Source organism: Bombus terrestris, chromosome 2 (assembly GCF_910591885.1).
Source record: "Bombus terrestris chromosome 2, iyBomTerr1.2, whole genome shotgun sequence".
In the NCBI taxonomy this organism is placed as follows: Eukaryota; Metazoa; Arthropoda; class Insecta; order Hymenoptera; family Apidae; genus Bombus; species Bombus terrestris.
In genome coordinates, this window is record NC_063270.1 from 1,862,165 (window position 1) to 1,883,139 (window position 20,975).

Consider the following 20,975-nt stretch of genomic DNA (forward strand, 5'->3'; position numbering starts at 1 on the left):
CTGCTCCAAAATACGAATTTACAGACTATGCTCGCCATGAATAACGCGACTCAATAACACTTCGCGGTTCACTCGACGCTAATAGGAATGAATATCTTCAACATGATTAGGAATTTCAATGGCGCAGTGGATTTCAGCTAGAGACGATCATGTTTTTGTTTAAGCTCATTTTATACAATTCCGCGAATATTTACCGAAAGATACTTGCAATTAGTGTACACCCGTTATTTAGCAATTAACTTAATCGAGGATCATTGGGTGGAGTTGCATTAAGCTTGTGTATGAGTCATTAACGTAATTAGGAGTAATTATTGTAGTTAATATAGCATACTGGTAATAAATAGCAATTTAGGGATTGACGATAGTTATTAAATAATAATAATTTAATTATCGGTTCTATTATTTGTAATTAAATCGTTACTCTAATTACTGTCTATACTAATTTGATTTTAACGGAAAATATATGAACAAGTGAATATGTATAATAAAAGAATGTAATTATTAGACTATAAAAAATTATATAATATAGCAACAAGGAATTGTTAAATATATTGTATAATTATATATCCATTTCAACTTTATTATATTTCTTTAAGTAATCTGCAGAGCGTTACTTGTACTTCATTAATGTCGACATTTTATCTCCCTGTGTTCCACAATATTAATATTTAAATAATAATAAAGAAGATATAAAAATTCAAAGAGCTAGCACATTATTCGTCATGAGGATCGTTTCTGTCCATTTTTCATTGACAATTTATCCACACATGAATGGCCGACAAGTTTGAGTCGGGTTAGGGCTCGTCTCGCGTAAAAAGTCGTTGGAACAGAATGATAGCTAAAACTTTCCGAGGTACTATTATAACTTGTTACCTCGTAACAAAGAGAAAGTTTTTCAAATACTTTCGTACCACCGCCATAAGCCTACGTTCTTTCTGGCGAGGAACGTGTCGTGTTACAGTGTTTAACGCGCTGGGTATTTCCAAAGATTTAATATGATTTAAAAAGGAAGGAAATGTTAAATATAATTTCTGACTGTTTCTAACTAAATGTTCTTATGACATTCTTATTCTTATTGTTATGACATGTTATTATTATGACATTCTTATGACACAAAGGAAAAAGAGGAATTTCTCGAGTTTCATTTAATTAAAATCTTGTAGATTCACTTTCCAATAATCAGCAAAATCCTTGCTAGTTTCAAAGGTCTGACATAAAACCTGAAAATGAGAGAAATCCGAAAGTCGTAAAAATAAAGTTACTATTAACCGATCTGTCGTGAACTTCTTAATAATGGTACAACGCATCTCATTCATTCTTGTCATTTTTTTTTGTTCTGAAGTTCTTTTCCTGTTCATTTTCTCGCAAATTACTCGATGAACTTCACGATCTTTTAAATAAAGGATGTCGAAAAACGATAATCAAAATTATTTCCCTGGTAAGTTCTACATACCTATAGGATATAAATGAGTATAAGGATAAGGATATAAGGCTAATTGCAAGATACTTCTTTAGTTGAAATAATAAATTAAAATATATAACGCATAATATATTCATACAAGCTTTCCGTGTCAAATGATCAAACATTTCCATGAGCCATCATAAGTCTGAAACGGAAGCAAAGAGTAGACAGAGTGGACAACATTATTTTGAAGAACATGATGAAGAAAAAATCGGAGCATATCTAGGTTAATGAAAGCCATTCAAAGTAAGAATCTTTCGTTCGGAAAGAGTTAAGAGGCTAAAACAGTTAATTCCGCGATCGTGTCTTTGGCCCATTGTCTTTTGCTCTTTAACCGGACCGGATATCGTGATTCGAGGCCTGGCAGAGCCCGGTAGAAACTTTCATTCCAGCTAGTTTCTACTCCATTTACCGTTGTCAGTGTAGTATACGTACAGTTCGCGTGATCTGCTTAAAACAGTAAAGTGTGGTTGCCCGCTACTGGCGTTGCGTTAATCAATTTTATCGCAAAGTCGATTCCATTGGGATATCGCGTACCAAGGCGAAGCCTCTCTCCCTCTCTATCTCTCTCTCTCTCTCTCTCTCTCTCTCTCTCTCTCTCCCCTTGTGTATGTGGAAAGCTGTCCCGCGTCCGCAATATTAATTGGCCGGCGCATAACACAGCAATAACATTAGTCGAATAATATAATAATGCTATCGGCACTGGGCCACCGAGCCGGCCGTGCTTCCACAGTATCCGCCAGCCGAATTTGATGACGAAGCACGACAAACATATTTGCATAATATATATTTCGTTATCACGTAAAACGCGAAACGGAGACCTGTAATCAGCGCTGGCCATGTGTAATCGTTGATGGTTAATGCTGTAATAAGAATGCTTTGAATTTCAGTTCGTCGGGAAATGTTGCGAAGTGGTGAATGTTATTTGTAGTTTGAACGTGTTGCGATACGTGCCGGGGTGGATTATTAAATTATATGAACAGATAGATGGTTATTTTTTTATACAATCAAATGTAAAAACTACAAGGGAAGAATATGATAAGTTACCTTTTGACTTTTTTGTAAAAAGATATTGTTTCATCATGTTAGTAAAACTGATCTTTTATTTGATTTTCGGAGATTAAAAGATATTGATTACCATAGTTTAATAACGACGTTACGTCATTAGATCGTAAAGGAAGATCGAGAAAAGTAAAAGGGGGAAGGAATTACTCAATATCTACTCAATATCTAAGAGCACTAAAACTGAATTATTTTGACCGTCTAAAAATCGCTTCGTTCAATCAAATCACCCAAACTACCACAGCGATTCAAAGATTCTTCTCATTAAGAATCGCGTCGAACGACTTTACCACAGAATCCTGATCGCAAAGTCGCATAGCTTTGCATAACTTAAAAACTCCTCGTCGCTTTAAGAAACTGTCGCAAGTAAAGCAACCTGACGTATCCTCTCCGGAATAACCAGACCAGTCAAGAATTTTTCAACCTGTCTAGTATCGAATTTTCTCCTCGATCAGTAACTGTATAGTTTTTTCTTCTAATCGACATGTAATTCACAGCGAAATCAGAAATCATTGTTTATCAACAATGCATGCATTTAATCATGATCACACACTAAACGCTTAATCATCCTCGTCTCAATATTCTATTTTACTCAACAATATCTATAACCAATTATATTCCGTATACTTATAATCCAATGATCGTGTAAGAGTACGCATTTTTCTTTTGCGAATATTCGTGATCTAAAGTAATTAAATTCGCGATCAAGTCACAAGACTGTGATCGATATTCAACTATCTACTCATGAAGAAAATTGCTGAGAATTGTGGATCGCAATCGCCGAAATAAATATGTAAGGACACTTTTATTACATATAGGGATGGTAATAAAATAGTTTTGTATTTATATAAAATGTGATTTACAAGATGTTCATAAATACCCATTACACTTGTTTCAGCACTCTTCTAGTCTTACTTCTTACGGAACAGTGACATTCTTTTGTTCTACGAGATGCTGCGCACGCACATACTCGCGCACATAATCACACACAATATGCGTATCACTACTGCGCGGCTGATTCGGTGTAGCGCACAAAATTACATATATTTCAATAAAAATGATCATATATCAAATAATTATCCCTGATCAAACTCCATCCACGATCTAAATGTAAACTGAAATCTCGCAATTTAAACCAATTTAAAATTACTATCAAGTATCAAACCACTATTTATAATCGACATTAAGCCATACACGTACATACAGTAATCGCACGTCAAATACTTAACGATCAAACTTTAAACATGCATTCAGGACCAGGACGTAAACTGAAGTCTGACGATTATATCTGGAAGCACGCGAGTCATCCAAACCCGAGCGATTTCGCTTATAATCCGTTGTCGAGGCTCTTGTTCGACTCGCAGAGGACGTTGGAGGCTGAAGCGACAGGTAGTCGGATGAGAAGCCGCTGCTAGTTAAAGGGATCTCAGCGTCGTGGCGTAGGTATGGGTTTTAATTATTTCCACGAGATGAGATTTCGCTGCGGAGGCTAGTATTGAGCGCTAGTCCGGTGTAAATTCCGGGGAACCCCAGCTAATCGGCATAATTCCACGGAATCCGTAATAGACTTCAGAATGGGTTAGGAGACGTTGGCGAACGTTCGCTCAGCAACAACTACCTTCTCCTCTTCTATCTCAACCCTTCAATCTCTTCAATTCTCCTTCACTGAACTTCAACTTCGTTTTCGTAGTTCTTTTCATGCTCGTGTGCTTTTTTTCTTGCACACTGGATTTTGTCTTAGTCTTTTATTTTTCTTCCCATTTTATGCAGCCTCTCGGCTTCTCTCGCTCGTCTCGTGATTTATTTTTCTTTTCTTGTATCTGTTTCTTCTATCGTTAGATCCTTGTTCTCCCCGCGTCTGTGTTTCCTTTTTTTTTTTATCGTAAGCCTCTTTTTATCGGAGGTTGTTCCTTTGCCTATAAGAATTTCGTTGTATAATCTGAACTAGCTTCTTTATTTTTCGCGCTCTTTTTATTCGATAAAAGGTGAAAGAAAATTAACACGTGATTATCAGTTGTAAGTGCTACGCTTAGCTTCACGCTTAGCTATACGTTTCTCTCTTGTCGCTCGAAGTTTTCTCATTTAATGTACGTGTTCTGTATTCGTTTAATTTCTTTTGTTCTGACGATATTTTATAATGCCACTTGTTTTGCTGTAGAATTAACTAGAATCCGACTAGTTTATAAATAAAAGAATAAATACCTTGGAAAATCTTTTCAATTTCATTGGGCCAAAAATCAATAGTACATTCTCGCTAAATGTATTCTCGTGTTTACCTTCACAATATTACATACGTCTTTTACTCTAAAACCAAATATCTAGTTAACTTATAAAAGGAGAAAATACGTATAAAATTTTATCCGCTACGGAAATTTGATCGAATCGTCGAAAGATTAAATACTCGTTAACACGTATTCTCTCGCTAATATAATCAGATTCTTGAACGTATTACAAGATCGCTCAAGCTGTTTTCATAGGACACTCGAGCTGGCGGATCACACCGGCTAAACGGGATTACGCATTATGTTAATTACAGCAATTACACAGGCTCAAAGGCAAATATTCTCTTTGATCAGTTAAATTTCTTAATCTACCAGCTTAGACGTGACGCGATCGATAGGGTAGTATTGGTACGAACGACTGTTCCAATCGTGCTTTATCATCTAATTGTAATTGCAGTCGTTTGCAGCCCGATTAATATCGAATATGAATCGCGGCTGTTTGTTCAACGTTAGATCTACGATTACTTGGAATTATATATTAACGTATCGTAGAAATATCAACGTATGATTGAACCGTCTTTCGGATTTGCCAACTGTTTCGTGCGACCGATTTGATCGATTTATTGATGAAATGATCCAGAATTAACAGTGATTTAGTTCTTTGAAGAATAAAAAAGATTATGTTCCGCATATTAAATTAATTTAATAATTAGTCTAACCATTGATATAATTTATTTAATTCCACGGCATTAAAGGTATATTTAAAAAAATATTTCAACTAAAGTAAGTCGAGTTTAAAGCAGAAGTTTCTAAAGTTCTTGCGTCCTCGATATAAATCTTTTTTGGGGAATCGAAGATACCATTGATGTAAAGAGCATTGGCAAGTTTGTTGCATACAAATTACGAAGGGGGATGGAAGCGTATCGATCGATTTCAGTTACATTCGGCACAGTATTGGTTCGTTAAGATGCCGACAGTTTGTGTTTGCTGGGAATAGTCCAAGATCAACTTTGATAAGACATACTCGCATCGTACGTGTACTGGATACGAAGAACATTAACGCGAGTCTACTTAAGAAACCTTGACAAGATTGCTAACTATGTCTTTATACTAAAATTTATTTATATAACTTTATATTTCATATTATTTTAGATATTACTTAAAAAGAAATTATATTTTCCACATCATAAATAATGAAGAGAAACGCCCATTTCTAATATTATCGTACTAGAATTCTTAAACCAGCTCCACCACACATAGTTTAATTTATACGCAGAATTCTATCGATTAACCTCCGAAAATATTAATTAGAGATTCGACTTTGTTTTTATTCACGTATGTTTGACATCTTGATATCATCGGTCTTATTCTACGTGCTATTAATGAAAATGTTGGTATCATCGACAAGTCGGTACACCCATAAAAGAGGCCGACAGGGGCAGTAGACAAATCTGACATAGAGAAGAAACGCTGGTACGAATGGTAGACTTGGACAGTTCGGTGGCAGCAGTTCGATGCTAATGAAATTCCGCCGGTCGCTCTCATAGATTGTGCAGTCGGTCCAAGTGACTGCTAGTTTGGCATGAGTGCGAATCCACAGAATGCACGCCGTGGGATTATCCAGGATTCAAATGAACCTGGTATCCATTTGCACGCGTTCAAAATCGAATCGAATTTATCCAATATTAAATATTACACGCGTTTCCGGTCAGTTTATATAATATTAAATACGGACGAGTGTATGTACCGTAATATGAAATATTTACAGAAAGCGTCGATATTAAGAATGAAGATACATGATATTTCGCCCTTTATTTTTCCGAGAATATTCCTTGCTATTTTCCGCAATTGTAATAATTAACTGAACAAAGAAATAAAATGAAATATTAATCAGTAAATAAATAAACTTTCAATATCGTTTTATTAAGACGTAATGTGATTTTTTAACGGCGGATTTAATAATAACGTTATGAAAAGGCGAGGTTAAACTTTTTTAATCAAGAAAAATGGCAGGAATGAAGATAGACACGATTCATTCAACTTCATAAACGTCGCCGTTAATTGCGATAATTTTCCTGACAACAGGGGAAATAATTGGTATCACGCCAAGATAACTGGAGTAATTGAAGAAAATGAACGAACACGTTTTAGTGTCGTGCTTTGTCTGGAGTATAATTTTTTAAATGAATGCACTTCCTTCTGCTAGTCTAAAACGTTAATTTACAAATAAATGTATACTAACATAATATTTATTTGTAATTTTACGAGTGCTAGTCTAGATTAAAAATTCTTTCCCTCGCATAATTTATGTACACAAAGTAGACTTATATTAAATCAAATTCTATAAGATACAAAAGATATACAATCCTCGACAAGCAATTTAAAATAAAATTAATTGTTTTTTCACCATCATATATTTCGCAAAAAGAAAAACGCGAAACAAATAAATATGTAAAATGTAAAATAGAAAATATTTCCCAGTTGCATTTCGATAAATTCATTTCAATATCCTGCGAGTAAATCCCTTAAGTAACAGGCAAAGAGGGAGAAAAAGTGGAAATTATTAGATCATTAAAAGAAAACGTTTACGTGCAAAGTGACACGTTAAAAGTGAGAAAAGCGAGGAAAAGGAAACGATAATAACAACGACCGTGCTTGGGGGTTGGAGGGGTGTCAGCAGGACTGCGAGGGGTGACTTTTAATCTAGTAGAAGGAACGAGAACGATCGAGGAAAGGTGGGGGACGGCTAGCGGAAAGAAACATAGTTGGATTTAATAAACATTCCCGGATCGTAATCTGCCGTCGTCGGGTACAAGGATCAATGTCCCGATTTCCGGCAGGAAATCTAGATTCCAGGGTAGATTAAACTTACCGGAGATATGCTCATCGCCGATAAGTGACTTTAACTTTCGGAAGCTGTTCATAGTTCAGTGCGTACTTAATGAAGATTCGCAAGAGAGTTACGAGAAAGTCGTTGCAAAGTCTCGAGGAAACGCAAACTGGAATAACGAAAGTTTCATCTTTGATCGAATTATGGTCAGTAACGAATGTTATTCGGATTTTTTCTTTAGCCGTGCTTATCGACGATTCGGCGAATAAATTCATCGGTTAAATGCATTTTTATGTACATATTTAAAATGTAATCTTTTACTTTTAAAAAGATATACAGAATACAAAAATATAGAAACATGAACACTGATGCGAAGGAATCGGGATAATAAACTCCTCGTTTGAACGATTACTCAGCGAAAATCCTTCAATCCTCTGAATGTATGTTAGTGAATCGGTGAATGTTTGTAGGCGGACGTGAAAATGAAACGTTTCGACGTTCGTAATTATTCATCGTGTCAACGCATCCGTCGGTCTCATACCACTTCGAATAGATTCTATTCATTGCCTAACTCCTATACTATCTGTCCGACATTTTCTTCTGTTCTAGACGACAAGGCGCGGAATGTTAATGCTCGTTCCCGTTGACACATGACAAATGAGAACCACGTTAAACCACAGAAAAGAAATCACTTCTATATAAGATCTATAAGGTGTATAAAGTCTGTTTCACACTGAAATTAGCGTTAAATTTAATCGAACTTCTTAGTTAATTAATAACGCGCCTAGACTGTATTTCGAATTTCATATTTCTTCTTTAACGTTAATGGCTCTTTTAAGCATTGGCCGTTTTGCTCGTCGAAACTTTTCTCATTCAATTACGATTCTTTCGTGAACTTTATTACGGCCACGATATTTCACTCTAGATATACAAAAATAATCGGAGAGTTCGAAAGTACAAATTATTAACTATTACGCTGGTGATCGTTTCATCGAGAACTCGAATACGCAAACTAATTAGAATGCAAAACGTTAAAGAGTGATTTATCGTTCCTAATTGTTAGTTCAAGAAGAAACTAGTTTAATAAAATAATAGGTACCAATTTACAACAGGCTACGTGAAAAAAACGAGCTGAAGGAAAACACGCGCGCTGCAACGAAAGCAACAGCAACGTTTAACAAAGCAAATGTGCAACGTCAGTCAAATGTTGGCTAGCGAACCGTTGTTGAAATTACACACGAATTCGACACGAACGAATACACACGAAGTCTTGAAGCTGTCCATCTTGCAACGATAAACAGCTTTGTACGCGATCATATCCGAGGACGTTAAATTGCCGCGGCACAGATCCGGCGCAAAGTTACGCATGCTGGTTGTGTACGTGTATAGTATTAGACATTTACACGGTCACAGAGCCAGTGACAGTAGCACGAGTGTCTTTGACGTACTCTCCGTTACAATGCAACGCTGCTAGGCCTTTGTGCGTGCAAATGTGACGACTGCATGCGGCAGCATGTCGGTAATGGTTGCTGTCATTCGTTAACAGGCCCCCGCGAAATAAATCAACGATCTAAAGGTGTTCTATCGTTCTGCGGTTCGTTTGCCACTGATTATTATAGAGCTCGTCGGTTCCCAACGTTTATTTGATACCCCACGTCTCTAAGTGGCAAAATCGATTCTTGCTAACGTACCTCTTTTTATGGGAAAAAAATTGCCACCGCTGCTTCTTCTACTTTTTCCCTACTCGATGAAAAACATTTATAAAGACTAAAGTTTAGAAATATAAAATTGAACTGAAAAGTTAAATTATGTGACATTATCTTGCGTTTGTCTGGAAAAGAATTTTATTTGAAACACTTTTCATTTGTGTCTTGATTTAAAGCTAGAGCAATAGCTCGTTTATATGTTTAGAAAATTTGTTTACGAAAGTGGCACAATTTTACGATATATGGTTTACAATTGTGTCTCTATTACCATTGATCATAAAACCTATTTAAGTTAAACATCCAACACACTACTACCGTATGCAGTCGGTTAGTGTATCATCAACAGCAATGTACGATGCATCATGACCACTCTGCTACTGTATGCTACCGTATTACAATAAATCGCCCCCGATTCACCCAGTAAAACAGGTACTTGTAAACGTTGCAACAGAAAAATTTTCTGCTGAAATCGAAGCTGAAGCTTCCATATGCATGCCACAATATTACATGGAAGAATGATTTAAAACATCCACTTTATTATTTTCGCATTTCGTTATTTTGCAAAAAGATTTATTATCGAGTAACAAATGAACTAGAATATAAATTATATTAAATATATAATTTTCCTTCGTGTTTCATATAGAAAACTATTCCAAAATGTCCACTATGAACTACAGTTTTAATACATTAAAAGGAAAGAATTGAATCCAAGAAGCTATTTATAGTTTAGAATGTTGTGTAAACGCTACTTTATAATACTTCGAGGCGCTCGTCAAATCTGATAAAGATTTATGCTTCATATTTTTCACGGACAATCGCGAAAGTGTCTTCGGTCGAAAATTGAAAATGAAGTGCGTTTAATTTGGCGGTGATGGAGAAACGTACGATGAAAACTGCAACCGCCTGAAGGCCACACGAGCACTTGTTCCTGTTTGAAAATTTGAAATTCAGATCGCTTTATTGTATACGGATATTTTGCGTGCATTCTGTGGATCACAATTATAAAAATATTTGCTCGTAAATCTATGATATAATGGGACTAACAGAATTTCCGTTTTATTACGCTACTTCCGTGAAATATCGCCATCCCAAAATTTTTCGTCCCGTCGAATGAACACGCTGCTCCCCGGGCGAACTAAACGCGGAAAATTCAATTCTTTTCATTCTTTTCCCTTCGATTTTTTGTAGTTTATTTCTATGTTGCCTTTTTTTCTTCTAGGTAACGTACCACAATGCGTAAAAAATATCATAAACCGCTGAAACGGCTCGATTAATAAGATATTATCTAGTTTCACCGAGAAATTTTTACTAAAAAAGGTTTCTCATTATCCCGTGCTTTACAATGTACTGTTGGCTTTTAACAATTTACAAAACAAGGGTTTATTATCTGTCAGTAAAGTTTTATCAGCATGAATTTCAATCCGTACGCACGAATAACGAGTGTTTTAACAACTTCGCGCGTATGCTGTGTCGAATAAAAATCTTTATTCATGAATTTTCATTTATAAAACCAATTATTTTTACCAACAAGAAAGAAATATCTCACATTGCTCTGTATGTAAAATCATTGCATTTATAAAAATAAAATCGTAAATATTCTCTGCATTAATTTCCATGTCATTTTGTATTTCAATTCTTAAGCCAGAGTCCACAAAATATGTATGAGAATCGAATACGCTATTTAAACACTCTCTTCTCTTTCTAGTTTCTGTGTTGCGTTTCATCTCTCGAGTTGTGCTCGAGAATAAATTCAATACACGCGAAAGTATTAAACAATAATAAGTACGTAACGAGTTTTGCTTTCTATTTTCCTGCTAGAGTTCAAACGTAAATGCTCCTCACCTCGCAAAGATAATTTCCTGTTGCTTGGTATTCTGGCGAGCATCGACGAAAAGCGTATAACACGGTTCTTATACGACCGAAAGTGTAACGATTTGGGAAGTTCAGTCGACCGATTATTCGTGTATATTGTCCGCATAGTAACTGCACGAACGCCAATAGCGTAGACAGAGGGCAAAATATAGCGATAAATCGTAAAATCGATACGTTTCTGTGTCATAGGTTATTATCAGAATTTGTCACGATATTTCATTTTAATTAAAATAAAATATTACTTAAAATATCAGATATTTATCATGTCAATAACTTTATTTGACTCAAGTTTTTATGTTTATTAGCTTATTGGAAAATCTATTTTATTTAAACGTGATTATTCTTTAAGTCAATTTTATTGTCATCATTTTACTCGTTATATCAACCCAGTTCTCATTGATAAGAAAAAGCGAACGAGTGAATGAGAATTTCTGTATATTTGGTCGATGGATATATATAACGTGCTTTGTATTATTTCTCTGCTAATTTTGACGCAACAGGTACAAATTAAGCGTTTAAGCGTTTTACATTTAATATTTAATCGAACCTAGAGGCTCCGCTTTAATCTCCACTCGTTCGTATGTATTATTTATAGATTGATGCATGAATGCAATACTAGAATAAAATTTTCGATAAATAAAATATCTGATAGTATACGCACCAAAAGTAACATCTTTCGTTAATTATTAACCGATCCAAACATATAGAGATATATTTTTCACGCATCTATGCAATTTCCAATGATTTTCTTATCAACATGCCATAATAAGTAAATATTCGCTAAAAAGATTATATAGAAACAAACATCCACTAAAAAAAATTACGTAATTTTTCGATTCTTCGTTATATTGTAGAGAAATATTAATTTAGCACAATTTTTTTATTAAAAAAATACATATATCAATGAATCGTGAAGTAAGGGTTCGTCGAACGACGAGATTGCAATGTTTCCAAATTAATCAGTAGATAACATATAAATAGAGAAAATATAGTCACTGACAAAATTACCACGCCATTGGCGATGTTTCCTTGCCCTTCTGCACATCCTACACCTGTATAATTTACCACCACACAGCTGGGTATATCCATATCCCATTTGTATTCAGCATTACAGACGCATAGATCGCACGGGAAATCGCGTTTCTATTTCCGGCAATATCATATCCGTCACAGAACGGACGTTCGTTGCTGTTGGTGGTCGTGGTCACGACGCGTTGGATCCCACGTTCGTTTCCTTGCTTCGTAGAAAAACAACTCGCCAGATCTGGCACAAGATACGGAGAAAACGATGCCATAGAATTGATTATGAAATTTGAAATCATATAAAAATTATATTCTATAGTTTATTTACTATTACATTCGCTACTTGAATGTTATCGAGTGTATTAATATCAGAAGTTTTTCTGTTTCAAACAATTTTTTACTCTTCTCAGCAATAAGATAATTTAAACCCTTGAAGTATCCAATTCTTCATAATTAAAAGAGTTTTACAAAACCTGCAGTAAATAATAATGCGAATATGTTATATCCGGTGACATTGGAATTGAATATTCTAGTCAACATTCGGCACTTTTGGCCTTCCTTTTCATCGATACACGAAATGCAACCTTACATTGATAAAAACAAAATCTTTATAATTAAGCAATTTCAGATGTTTCTCTTTAATTTTCTTTAATATCCATCTGTATAAAACATCGATTGTCAAACACACTACAAACTTCTCGAACAACTCGATACAACTAGAAACGGTGCAATATAAAAAGTTACAATTTTGTAGATCTGCGTAAGAGTTTCATGTATGCTATCGAAAGTCACAAAGAAAGGCTGGTCAATAGTATGTAGTATCACGAGGATAGATACGTGTATCCATCAGCTTTACATGTGTACCGTACATTCTCGTTCAATCTCCTTTATATTCCCCTAGTTTCTCGAACTGCTTTTCCCTGTCAATCGATATCTATATACGTCGCTTCACGATACCTTTGTCCCTTTGGCCATACACTCCTTGACCTACGTAGTTCGTTTTCTATGTCTGATTTTCCGCGTGAAACTTGTTTGTAGTCCTGTCGAGTGAATTGCCCTCCGAAGACCAGTTTTCCCAAAACTGTTTCTCACTGTTCACCTTCTTTCTATACGTATTATCAGGAGACAATGAGTTTATCCTGTTCTGAAGAAAAATTTTAATGAAAATTATAGGTCCTGAAGAAAATGTCAACGATTATATATTTAACAGAGAAATGAAGGCAAACAGATTTCTTCAAATTTTAGAATTTTTATTGGATAATTAGCTGGATTACAGGTTATAGAACACAGCTACTAAACTTTATTCGTATTACTGGCAAACCTGTTATTGTTATTGTCGTGTAAGATAATTTATTAGCTCTGAAAATTCGCAACTTATAACTTTTTAAATCTCACTAATAACATTGATATATAAGGCAATAAGAATATAATCTTATCTAGCGTAAGAGGTCTAAGTATCACAAAAATTCCTTTTACATAGAAAAACCTGCCTGCAGAATCCAAAATTCCTGGAATTTCATATCCAGAGCATTTACTTTTCGCGCCAGTAGCGCAAGTTAGGCAACGATCGGCCGTCGCTGCAGTGATACGCGTCAACGTTTAGCGCGACATAAACAAGAAATAGAAAATGGATACAATTATATATCCGCTTTATGGACATTTTTACGAGCATGCATTGAGGAATTGGTCGATCACGGATAACGTGGGATTCCTTAAGATTCCTTAAAAGTCGAAACTACTGAGAAAGAGGGAAAAGGAGGAAGGGAAATAGAAGGAAGGTGAAAGAGACGGGGTTCGAGCGTAACTCGGCGAAGTTCGTTCCGCTAGATTCCATGTACCTTTTCCTCTTCAACGTACGAGCCAAGAATGTTAGGGGGTGGCGGATGGGTTAGATACGCTCGTAAAACCATCGTCCCATAAAACCGGCTAGTTCACCGGCTACCGAGACGCCCATCAACCATTCCTTACATGGTCTAATTCCGAGCCAACCTCGCATCCTTCTCGCGTATGTCCCATATACATTCGTACGCGTGTTCGCCGTCTCTACACACTCACAGTAGGAATTTCTATGCCCATGTATGAACTTAACACTGCTGGAAAATTTATATATATGTGTGTGTGTGTGTGTGTACGCATAGTAAGGCTGGAAATAAAAGAATTAATGAGTTCTAATGGCATAGAAAGAAGTGGATCCTCTATAATGTGTTAATTAAGGTAAGGTAAGGACTGGGATAAGGAATTCCATAGAGTAGTGATTTACGCATAAATTGTGAGACCATCGAATAAACGAACTGAAGATTTGGGAATATGGAGCTCTAGTCGAATTGAAGAGAAAATTAACTTGGCAGATGTATGTCGATGTTAGAATTCGTCTGGCTTGAATTGTTCGCGGATACATGTTGAAACACACGCAGAAGAAGGAAAGAGAGAACAGTTATCAGATTATTAGAGTTGATTTACAAATCTTTCCTCAAGCAAGTACATTTTCCTTGATACACTATCTTGAAATGAAACAGATATAAATCGAAGAAAAGCTATACTTAACAGAACAGCAAGCTGAATTTAACTCTGACATAATAGCAGGTCAGTAAAATCGTCTTTCCTGATTCCATATCGGACACTAGCCACTAATCAACCTCACGACGCTACAATTATGTAAATGGAAAAGCGTTACTGATGATCGTTGTTAGTATGTAATTGTTGCTTAATGATTCGTGGCGGTCAGCGATTAATCTCTTCGCTCTGCACGGCGGTTAGCCGACAACATGAATTTATTTCAGCGGTGTATCATCGGTGTTGGATACAGAACTTCGAAATGAAAAATGATATGAAATTAATGGCCACCAGGCAACTGAAAAAATACAATCTCCCGACTCTCTATACATCGAATTGCTGCGACGGAAGTCTAACTGGTAACACTATGCAACATGCAACATGCAACGTAACACAACGCAACATAATGAAACGCAACGCAATGCAATTAACACACAACGTAGCGTAACACATTCTAGTGTAACTTTGCAAATGCCTCTATATATCTTGAACGATTCTTTGATAGAAGTTTATTCGTGTTTTAGAGCTAGCATTCGTTCTAATAATACCGTCTGAAGTGTATTAGTTGGTTCATGGGATTTACGAGTCGCAAGAAACGAGAACATTAACTGAAACAAATTCATTTCACAGAATGATTCTCAGACACAGAAATTCATCTCAGCCAGATAACTAATATTCAATTAGGAAACGTTTTAAAGAAGGAATCGAGCTGGTAAAAATCGCAAGGCGCTTTCACGCTCTTGTACATCTCGCGATAAATTTCTCTCGGGGCGTACTTTTGAACTGCACTGTGAAGCTTTCGCTTAAAATTCCAAGCGCACACAAATTCGAACAACTTTTACAACTTGAATTCATCACGTCCTTAATAGTCGCTGAATCTTCCATCCTGAATCGCGTAAACTTAAACAGTTCGCATTTGGATTTTCAAATATTCGAATTACTTTTGTTCCACAATCTTGATCGAATTAATATTAGATTGATTTGTAATTTGTTAAGTCAAGGTTATCATGAACATAATGATACAAAGTAGAAGTTCTAAACTTCTCTAAAATACAAACGAAATATCTTGTCAACAGTTAGAACATAAAATATTATTTATATTCCCAGCGTCATTAAAATACACGAATAACTCCAGCAAAGCTAAATAATTCCCTGTACTTGCACCTTTACAAAATTTATCGAAGAATCGAGCAATGATTCGATGTTGCAACGTTGTTCGATATTTCTTCGTAACGAACGCCTTTATTCTCTTTTAGATTTTTCTATCCTGTCGGGCAGACAGGTGTTTTTTCCGGTAGAAGTCCGGGAGAAAAATTGAAAAGCACGAGGACGAAACCGTGCATACTTAAATACATCAGAATCGCTAATGCGCTGCATCGTGTATGAACTAACCGGCGAAAACACCAGTCCGTGTCAACAAGCATTTGTCTCTATTGAATAAAACAAAACCCTCCGCGTATATTTTCACCGGGTATACCATACCCATGAAAAACTCCATTTGCATTAATTTTTATCGATCTCGCCTTTTCACGGTACTGAAATATCTGAAGTTGGCGCGAGTTTATGCAGAGTCACGTTATCAAAAATATCGAATGAAAGTAACGCGAAACTGTCCAATTCTCAAATTGATCTCTTCCGATATAAATTTTATGAAAAATCGTAGTTGAAATTCTGCTAAATATTTCGCTTCCTCTTTTAATTAAAATATCGAACGCAGTTCGTATAACACCGTGGCCGATTGTATTTTTAATCTTTCTTTATTTTGATTAATTTCCACGTAAATGAATTGTTAATTCAAAGGAAATTTAATAAGAGCATTGCTTATTTAATTTCACGACGGCGAAATAATTTGTTGTGCCGTTATACGATATCCTATAATAATAATCATTTTATAGAAAGAACTAGCGTTTTTCTTAGAACGACGAACGGAATTTTTTAATATCCAGCTCAAAGTAAGAGAATCGTATCTAATTTTCATATTCTAGAAAAATATTACGTAGCCGAAATTTCTTAAATTGCATTTTATCTATTACATTTTATTACTCTATACTACCATACTTTGTTAGATTCTAGATTTCAAATTAAAATAAAAACTCTGTGACCGATTGAAACGTTCTTTCTCATAAATAAGAACGTTCTATAATCAAGAGATACAGAATGTTAAAAATCACATTTAGAGAGAACTTCAAGACTTACGACTCGTGGAATGACGAATGTAATTAATCTCTTTGAAGGAAATTGGAAATTTTTAAGAGGTACCGTGAAACGTTACGTACCGCTAAAAAAAAATCTGAATTTCGAAGAAAGTCTAGTATGAGCATCCTTCTTTAGGGCGAAGATATAATTCATTCGTCGTTGGAATTCAGTAGTCCCAAACGTAAGATTTAGTCATAGAGGAAAGCGATATTCATCCATCGCTAGATGCTCTCCGGAGAATAAGAGGCGAGAGTTATTTGATCTTTTATTGTCCTTTTCCGCACTTTCTGTTTTTTCTCCCGTCTTTTTCTTTTCTTGCCACCGTCCCCGCGGACCAATTCAATCTTAGTATAGCTTCTTCGAAAGCTATCGATACTTTCGCCTTATGATGCTCGAAAATAAATCCATGTTGCTTTCTTGACGATTATGTTCACCAAAATATGTATTATTTCTCTTTATAAACAGCATTCTTACAAGAAAATACTATCAAAATTTGTTTTATTGTTTATAACATAATATAACATTACGCATAATATGCAACACTTTCGCTATCATTGGCTCACTAATGATCGAACAGTGAAATAATTCGTAAATGTTGCATAAACGCAACATTATTGAAGGACACAAATAAAGTAACTTGTTTTATCGAAGTGAAAAAATATATTAGAATAATAGATAACATAGAGAAGTCCTCTTCGCAAATCAAAAATATAGGGCAAAGATTCTATAATTTAGAGAAAATTGCTATCACAATGCTATAGATACTTCGATTTCTTCGAACTTTAATAAGTCGTAAGAAACAGCTGCAAGAAGAAATTGTGATTAAAAAAAGTATGAAATAAGTCCTTGGAATTCTCTGATATTTTAACATCGTGATTATAGAAGACTTCAATAATTTACGTTAGCTGACAATGAGAAAAATTGCAAATAAAATGTTACATTAATGCAACATTGGCGCTTAAGGGATTAGGAAAATAAACGATCTTTTGACATTAACAAGCAAGAGCTGTAAGAGTGAAACACAATTGCAGTGTATAATTAATACATTTCAAGAAGTTTTGAGTGTTATAATAGTTTAACTTTAATTACCAGCTGATTAAATCCACCCTCTTAACGTTCATCTATTAACAGTAGAAACCGTATCCTGGTTTAGCTGCTACTGATTTATCCAATATCCGATAATGAAGCATCATAACGTCCTTAAACGCGAAACAATGCACCTTTTCGCGATAGTAATACGTCCATCCAACGTGAACGTATTATACGACTTTAGATACTCGTAGACTCGTTCATGAGCATTTATCATTATCGTGTAAAAAGTTTTGCGTCCGTCTCGAGAAAAACATTCGCTAGCAGCCAGAGCTGAGTTCTTGTTGTACCATACTTCATGGGAAGATTAGAACTGTTTAGTCTCTTTGCCATCTTTTGTTGTCATTCGTTTTCGTTTAGATAGAATACTTTAAACCACTCGTACAAGTTAAAAAATAATAGCTTTCTTGAGTAATACTTTCGAAAAGGAATATGCTGAATATATAGAAATTTGGATAGTTTCTAAAGCTTAATAGATTTGGTGGATTTTCAATATTCGGTTGCAACAAGAGTACAAGACATACTATACGTATGCTATAAATCACAAAAGTGTCACAACTCGAAATAATTCAGTCGTATGTTAAAAATTTATGAAATCCTTTAAAGAAGGATTTCCAAGATTAAGAATTAAGAAACGTTCGGTATTTAATATAAATAATTTTTTTGCAAATTTCAAATATATTCAATTAGGATATTATACAACTAATAAATCCTGAAGAATATTTCCTAAGAACCTGAACGCAATTCAATTAAACGTTTTCGATCAATATCGTTAAAAACAAATAGCCAATCAAGCGAACCGAAAATTGGGTACACCGTTTACAAACGCATTCATAAAGGTTCAGACAAAATAAACACAAAATTACAATGAGACTTCCCTCGACATAGCTCTGTTATCATGATTTCATCGAACCGGCGGATTGTAATGAATCACAGAGAGACAGGTAAAAAATCAGATGGAACACGTGTGCATTTGAACCAGTTAGTAAAGTTAGTAAACGTACGGTTAAACCAGCGGAGGAAGAAATTGGGGTATTTTAGGAGAAATAGAAGGATCCGCAAATAAATCGGCGATGATAAGATTTGCATATTAACAACGTTACTGTCTGGCTGGAGCTTCAGCTCCTCCGCCCTTTTCGTGTTGTGCCCTACCCCCGCCATTCATTCGCATTCTCCTAGGAGCTTGCAACACCCAAAATCCGGATCCAATTCTGACCACGACTTTTCCAACCCTTTCCGCATCGTGGAGGCTGAATCGACGGGAAACGCCTCGACTTCCAGCTTCGATGTAGGTAAAAAGTCTTAAAAGACAGAGGACTGTGGAAGCTACGGGGCTAGACGGGATTCGCTCACATTCAACTCCGTTGGCCGTATCAGAAAACAACGAGTCGAGGAACGAACGTTACCGTTACATGGTTACATGTGCCGCTCGATCAACCAGATATCGCGTATTCCATGAGAAAGATGTTACAAACAATATATAATGCGATCGAATCGTGGACAAAACGACGGATATATTTCTCGAGGAATTATAAGTCACGGAGGCGTTTTTCCTTGATAACAGTGATATTCTGTTTGTTTTTATTTTTTTAATTAGAAGAATTAACAATCTTCAATATTGTATAATATATGGAGTTTACATCGTCACTTCTGGACTCTAGTAATATGTAGTTGCTCGAGATAGTAATCGCCAAACTAGATATAATGCAGCCTTGTTGTAGGTATATGACATAATGTGACAGATAGAAATGGAAGAATTGTTAAAGATATTACATTTGTGTGGTACAAAATTAAGAGAAAGTTGTTTCTCATCGAAATTGTATTGTATACTTAAAACAAAAAATACTGTAATATGGGGGAAAACCTCGAGTAATTAAGAAAGTCTATTTGACCATGGGACATGTGCGTGCCAGGTATATAGTGTAATATCGGGAAAAACTCTGGATAATTGACAGGGTCTACTTGACCATGGGACATGTGCGGACCAGATATATATAAAAGGTAGCCGTTAGTGAGTTAACAGGCTTTTAGTGTTGCCAGAGGGTTTTAGTGTTGCCCGCGAGCTTTTAGTGTTGCCAGCGGGCTTTAGTGTTGCCAGCAGGCTTTAGTGTTACCATAGAAGGTTTGAGTGTGGCCAGAGTTCTTTAGTGTCGCCGGCGTTGTCGGGCTTTAGTGTTGCCAGCGAGAGCTTTAATGTTGCCAGAGAGTTCTTTAGTGTTCCCGGCGTTGTCAGGCTCAAGAGTGTGAGTTGAGAAGTCAGAGTGTTGTCAGCGTTGTCAAGGAGTGTAGTCTGCGTGAAAGAGAGCGTTGGAACCGTGGTGACGAGAGTTGTAAATTAAGGGGGTATTCTAGTCTAGAGGCATGAATTTCGGGCGGTTTTTGAAGCTCTGTACAAACGAAACAAGAAATATTTTTACTATCCACTTTTTTCAAACGACCGCTATTTCGTGAAAAAATGTTTCTTTTACTTTTCCAAGGTTCATGCTATAGCGGCATCTATACTAATTAAGAATCCGTTCGGCTTTTTTGTTTCAGATAACCAGAAGGGTTGAAATCATACACGCCAGGATACCCTTTTTTTGGACCCCCCACTTTGCCAGCTCATAACTTTGTGAATTTTGAGTTTCTTTTTTTCGGTTAATTTTTTATGTAATCTTAAAATATCAATAAACAAATGATTAAAAGATGGATAGTAAAAATATTTTTTGTTTCGTTTGTACAGAGCTTCAAAAACCGCCCGAAATTCATGCTTCTAGACTAGAATATCCCCTTAACTATTTAGTTGTCTTAGTTATAGCACATTATTGTATTTAGTTCACGTTAAATAACCATCGTTTACTGTTTAATTCATTCTAAATAATAATGAAATCCTACAATACATATTTTTTTCGTGCATTCGATCGTAATCGTGTAGTTACTGAGACTACTATTTAGACACATTAATATTAAGACATTGATTA

General features: G+C 35.6%; 1 protein-coding gene across 1 annotated transcript in view; it reads left to right on the forward strand.

The window, feature by feature from the left end:
• The window catches only part of LOC105666842 (lachesin), a 224,584-nt gene extending 203,982 nt beyond the window's left edge, over positions 1-20,602 (forward strand). The window contains exon 10 of the transcript XR_007227608.1: positions 20,551-20,602. The gene's annotated coding sequence lies outside the window, so the exon portion shown is untranslated. The remainder of the gene's footprint in view (positions 1-20,550) is intronic.
• Positions 20,603-20,975: the final 373 nt, after the last annotated feature.